Genomic DNA, 7079 nt, shown 5'->3' with positions numbered 1-7079 from the left:
AGACACTGAGCTCACGGTGCCTTAAGACTGTTTGTACAGTGTGTAAAGTCATTCTACTCTGAGATTTAAGCACTTACTTAATTCAAAATCCGAAATGGACCATCGCTTGGCGCAAATTACCTATCCCATCAAAAACATTACATGTAAAAAGGTGCAAGTCTCGCAACGCTTTTACTACAAAAAAGTTTTGAGATGTAATGTGAAACCAAGTCGGTTATTTTAATCAGTGCCAGGGGGTGTTAAAACCGTATCAATAAGATATCTTTAATTTGCAATTAAAGATATATATAGATAACATTAATTAAACCCTAACTCTGTACCAAATTTCAGCTCTCTGAGTTTATGGGAAGTACTAGTTCCATTCTGATGATCATGAGTGAGTGAGTGTCATAAATGCGAAACTTTGCTTTCGCTTAACTTCGGAACCAAATGACCTACAGACTTGAAATTTTGGATTTTAAGTATGTGATTATAGCTTACTGGATGACAAAAATTTCTGCGTTCTGGTCTTATCCAGAGGTTCTCAAATAGAGGCCTGAAAATGCGGCGAAATGGTTCCAGTAAAGGATGGTACGGCAGTGTTTGCTTCGCGCTCGACTTGGCGGGGGCACTGCCGTGCCCCCAGATATGCAACTTGGTTTAATAGGTAGGTACCTAATTATATAAATCGACATATAGGTACTATCTCCACGTAAGCCCAATATCCACTCAGGACTTTAGACCGTCAACCGGGGTGAATAGGGACAAAATTTAAAATATGATTTACGTGAAAATATCTACACAAACCATATAATTCGATTGAAAATAATAGCAGAGTTTGTATGATCCAATTTATGTGAGTACTTATTAAGAAATTGCCAGGTAAATCACATTTTAAGTTTTGTCCCTATTTACTCCAGCCATCCCTATTCACCCCTGTTGACGGTACCCACCTTTAAATTTGATGGCAAATGTATGCAAAGTTTCCTTTACCGAAAAGTTACTATATAGTGCAAGTACATACTTAAATATCAAATCAAGTCGAACACACTATTTGAAACACGTCTGACCGCTTAGCTATCAGACCTTTATCATGCGCTCTAGTGCCTGATCGAATGCGTTGCACGCATTGCACTCACACCTTATAATTGTGTTCACGCCTTTACCGCATACCTGCATGGTCTGCATGGACATTTCCACTGATAAGGCCGTGCCAATGCACACATGGGTACTATTACTTACCTACACTAATCTTTCGTAAACCATACTGCACGTAGATAAGGTTTAATATTGGTTAGTTGCTATTAGTACACGTGTTCTAGGCCGAAACGTTGGTTATAAATAACACGGACAGGGTCTCGTGCCCAGCCGATAACCCCGGGTTATCCTTATCACCGCGGGATGATTCCACGACAAACAAGTTGCTGACTTAAACACAAAAAGTCTTATGATAGTGGGTTGTTATTGAGTGCGATAGTCGACTGTAAAGTGTCGACGTGACAAAACGGCGGATGTGTACCTAGCGTTTGAATTTATTCTAACTTAACGTAAAATATTGCTTATTAGAAAGGTCAGGCGTTATAGGCTTTACGCGATGTGCGTTGTCGGGGACTCGGGGAACTAATATAAACGGTAGTCGATCATCAAATTCCAACTTTCGTAGTTCATCTAATAAACTGACAAATAAGTAAGATCCGCCAGTAAGAGCGCCACAGCAAACATGAGCCTCGAGATAGATGTAGAGTACGGTGTTGGCCAGCTGCTCAAGCTGCTGTATAAAGCGTAGTAAGCGTTTTGCTTTCTAATAAGAATGTTTAAATCCAGACACTGTTCCGCAATTAAACTGTAAGTAAATAGCGCCTGAATCAAGTATACAAGGTTTCTACTTAGACTTTAATTACTAAACCAGTGGGCGAGGCAACAATACAAATGTATCACCCGCTTGCCTATTTCGAGACAATTTGAACAAGAAACCATGACCATGCTCAGTGTAGGGTTCCGTAGTTGCTCGTACGTCACAATAGCCTTTTTCTTTTTTTTTTAGTTTTTATTTTACCACTTTGTCAACGTGATTTATTTATATACCTATCCATGCCAATTTGCAGCTTTCTAGCACTAACGATCACCGAGCAAAGCCGCGGACGGAAAAACGGACATGGCGAAATTGTAACCGTTCCTAGTTGACTAATACGGATCAGGGACCGGAAAACCCCTTTTAAAGATTAATCGTATCGATAAAGTAACCCTATTAAATGCTTACCCAGAGGTCATGGTTACCCTATCGTTTGGCTTACCCTATCGTTATGGAAACCATTTTGAATATGATTAATCATATTAGATGTGGTTACCAAATCAAATAGGGTGTAGATAAGGTAGTTAAGCCTATAATATTTACCGCTTACCCCTTCATAGGGTAACCCTTTTCCCGTCTCTTTTCTACGTAGGCGGCGATTCTACCTTTCTCATTGAACAGAACAGGATAGATAGAGATAGGTAGGCGGGGGGCGGGGGGGCGGCAGCCGCAAAAGCGAAACAAGTGGAGTGAATTGGAGCAGTCACATCACATTCTGGAGTCATCTCTAATTACTCGTATTACTCGCGTCCTGAGTTTGGTGACACGACGTCATGGAATATACAGGATGGATTTTCTTTTTGGGTCAGTGAGGGCAGCTACCAGATCCCGTGCTGCTACGAGAAAACGGTCTAAGAAGACCTTCCCTCGATTTCAAATTAATGAAGATTGGCTTTTACACGTTTTGGAAAAAACATACAGGGTGAGAGGAAAAGGTCATTTTTGACAAACTTTTTTTTTGATGCCAATCGATCCAATTCCCATTAAGGATCAAAAGCTTGTATGGAACAAAAAAAAAATTTCCGGCTAGAAAAGCCACAAATTGAGGAAAACTTTTCCCATACAATTTGTATGAAAATGGAAACTTTTATTTTTCAGATGCTATTTTTGTATGCCAATCGATTCCATTCCTATCCAGTATCATTCGTTTCCTAGGGGTCAACTTACGGCAATGTACTAAAAAGCCACAAATTAATAAATACTTTTTCCATACATTTACTATGGATTTTTTTTTTGGTCCCATACAAGCTTTTGATCCTCAATAGGAATGGGATCGATTGGCATCAAAAAAAAAGTTTGTCAAAAATGATCTTTTTCTCGCACCCTGTATGTTTTTTCCAAAATCTGTAAAAGCCAATCTTCATTAATTTGAAATCGAAGGAAGGTCTTCTTAGACCGTTTTCTCGTAGCAGGACGGGATCTGGTAGCTGCCCTCACTGACCCAAAAAGAAAATCCGCCCTGTATAAATGCAAGTGTCCGGACGGACTGACTGATTCATCAACGCAGAGCCGAAACTACAAAAGATAGAAAGTTGAAAATTACACACCAGATTACATTTATAAAGTGTACAAGAGATAAGAAGCGATTTTGAGAAATTCAACCCCTAAGGGGGTTAAAAAGGGGAGGAAAGTTTGTATGGGGTTCAAGTTTTATTTTAAGCTAAGAATTTGAAACTTCGTAAAAAGATATATTATTATAATACAAGAAAACTAATTTCAGCGGTTTTGAAAATTTATCCCCTAAGGTGGTGAAAAAGGGGTTGAGAGTTTGTATGGATATCAAACATTTTTTCGAACGCGGGACTTGAATCTTTGTATTTGGGGATATTATTAAAAGACAGGAAAAGCAATTTCAGCGTTTTGTAAAATTCATCCCCTAACAGGGTTAAAAATGGGTTGAAAGTTTGAATCCATTACAAATGCTTTGAAACTTCTTAGAAAGGCATAATTGCCGATTAAAAAAAAAAGTAATTGCAACGGTTTTGGAAATTCAACCCCTAAGGGGGTTAAAAGGGGATGAAAATTCGTCTTGGGGTGCGAATTTTATTTTAAGCTAGGAACTTGAAACTTCGCAAAAAGGTATTAAATTAAAATACAAGAAAACTTGTTTCAGCGTTTTTGAAAATTCATCCCCTAAGGTGGTGAGAAAGGGGTTGAAAATTTGTATGGATATCAAACATTTGTTTGAGTGCGGGACTTGAACCTTTGTATTGGGGATATTATTAGAAGACAGGAAAAGTAATTTCAACGTTTTGTAAAATTCATCCCCTAACAGGGTTAAAAAGGTTTTGAAAGTTTGTATGGGGTTTAAATTTTATTTTAAGCGAGAAACTTGAAACTTCCTAAAAGGGTATTATTTCAAAACGGCAAAAAACGCATTTCAGCGTTTTTGAAAATTCATCCCCTAAGGTGGTGAAAAAGGGGTTGAAAGTTTGTATGAAGATCAAACATTTTTGTGAGTGCGGGGCTTGAAACTTTGTACAGAGGCATATTATTAGAGTACAAGAAAAGTAATTTCAGCGTTTTTAAAAAAATCTTCCTTTATAAGGGTTAAAAAGGGGTTGAAAGTTTGTATGGAGATCAAACATTTTTGTGACTGCGGGGCTTGAATCCTTGTATAACTCCTTGCATACGAGGGGTGTTCAAAATATTCTCGGTATGAGAATGAAAACAAACAAGTACGAAAAGTTTGATATTTTTATTTTTCAATATACTCCCCCCCCCTATGTTCATACACTTAAAAGATCGATCAATTATTTTTTTTAATCCCTCGTAAAAATATTTTTTATCTTTCGTGTAAAAATGCTCCTCCACTGCCGCCTTCAATGCTTCATCGTCAGAAAATTTATTTCCACGCAGATCCTTTTTAAGATTGGGGAGCAAAAAGAAGTCGCTGGGGGCTAAGTCCGGACTATACGGTGGGTGAGTAACAGTTTTAAACCCACATTCAACAATAGCTGCCTTGGCAATATGAGCAGTATGGACGGGGGCGTTGTCATGCAGAAGCAGAATACCTTTGGTTAACTTTCCTCGCCTCTTTTCTTTAATTACATCCTTTAATTGACGTAGAATGTTAGCGTAGTACTGTCCTGTGATATTTACACCTTTTTCTTTATAATCGATTAGTAATACTCCTTCACAATCCCAAAATATCGTGGCCATGACCTTGCCAGCTGAAGGGATGACCTTGAACTTCTTGGGATGAGCTGAACCCTTAATGTGCCACTGCATGGACTCTTGTTTACTCTCTGGGTCATAATGATGAACCCAGGTTTCATCTCCAGTAACTATTCTTTGCAGCACCTCATCAGGATTTTCACCGCACAGGTCAATAAAATCGGAACAACAAGCTACACGCAACACGCATGTCTTTTTGAAGCCGAGTCAGCATTCGCGGAACCCATCTTGCACTTACTTCTAACATATTAAGATGGTCATGTATAATATCATGTACGGTACCAATAGAGAGATTGGTTACTTGTGCTATAGATTTTACCTTCACTCGACCATCTTCCAATATAAGTTTTTCCACTTTATCAATATTTTCTTTTGAAGTAGCTACTACAGGCCGGCCAGGTCTAGGGTCATCTTCAATACTCTCCCTTCCGCGTTTAAACTCGCTTGACCACTTTTGAATGGTAGATAAAGAAGGAGCAGACTCACGGTAAACACAATCCATTTCCTCTTTTATGGTTTTTTGATTTTTACCCTGTTTTGTCAAGAATTTTATCACGCATCGATGTTCTAATTTAGTTAACATTGTCAATTCGCACATGATGTTCATGTTTGTTAAGCAATTGCAGAAAAACAAAAGACTATCTCGGTTCGAATTATACTTTTTTTTAATGTCAATGAATAAACCTTAGCGGCCAGTAACGAAAGAAATTTTAGAAGAGGTCGTAAGATATCAATACCGAGAATATTTTGAACGCCCCTCGTATTATTAGATAACAAGAAAAGCAATTTCAGCGTTTTTAAAAATTCATCCTTTAAAAACTTTTTACAAAAAAAATAAAACCGACTTCAAAAAGGATGAAATAAAATATTATCCTTTTTGAAGTCTATGCGTTACCAACTGATATGTTTGAAGTCGGTGCCAAGCCAAGTAGTAACAATACCAGTCAAAAATGGGATTTATAGCCGTAAAGCTGATTATTTTTGACTGGTATGGTATTGTTACTACTTGGCTTGGCACCGACTTCAAACATATCAGTTGGTAACGCATATACTTCAAAAAGGATAATATTTTATTTCATCCTTTTTGAAGTCGGTTTTATTTTTTTTGTAAAAAGTTTTTATTTTTCCATTTTTAGTTTTAACGCATTGTTAATAGCGCGACACATGAATGAAAAAAATCGGACTACTCTGTAAAAAGTTATGCGTGGTCATACGTTACAATCGGTGAGTGAAAAATCAATCATCCCCTATTTTCCTACCCTTAAGGTTGGATTTTTTTTCCAAATTTATATGGGACCAACTTCGGGGTATACCAAATCCAATAAAAAAATAATTATCAAAATCGAACTACTCTGTAAAAAAAAATATGTGATCATACATAAAAAAAAATACGCGTCGACTTGAGAACCTCCTCCGTTTTTTCGTCGGTTAAAAAGGGTTAAAAAGGCCGTGGTTGAAAGTTTGTTTGGGGTTCAAATTTTATTTTAAGCTATGAATTTGTAACTTCTTAAAAAGTTATTTCATTAAAAAAGAAGAAACCTATCTCAGCGTTTTTCTAAAATTCATCCTTTAAGTTAAGGTGATGAAAAAGGGGTTGAAGATTTGTATGGAAGTCAGACATTTTTTTAAGTGCGCGACTTGAATCTTTGTAAAACGGCATATTATTAAAACACGAGAAAAGTCATGTCAGCGTTTTTAAAAATTCGTCTCTTAAAGGGTCGAAGGGGGGTTGAAAATTTTATAGGGTTCCAATTTTATTTAAAGCTACAAAGTTGAAATTTCGTAAAAAGGTATTTTATCAATATAAAACTAATTTCAGAGTTTTTGATAATTCATCCCCCGAGGTGGTGAAAAAGGGGTTAAAATTTTGTTTTTTGTTTTTCTAGTTTTTTAAATATTACTTACGGGTTTCAAAGGGGAACGAAAATTTGATTATTTTTGACTACGATAAAGTTTTTGTTTTGTTTTTTTTTTATTTCTCTTTTGTGTTTTTTTTTTAATATTTATTAGGGGCTTCTTACAGAGGAATGAACATTTATTATTTTTGCGCTACGACGCACGGTTTAGGAGA

This window comes from Cydia amplana, chromosome 14 (genome assembly GCF_948474715.1).
Source record: "Cydia amplana chromosome 14, ilCydAmpl1.1, whole genome shotgun sequence".
NCBI lineage: Eukaryota > Metazoa > Arthropoda > Insecta > Lepidoptera > Tortricidae > Cydia > Cydia amplana.
This window is presented reverse-complemented; position numbering follows the sequence as displayed.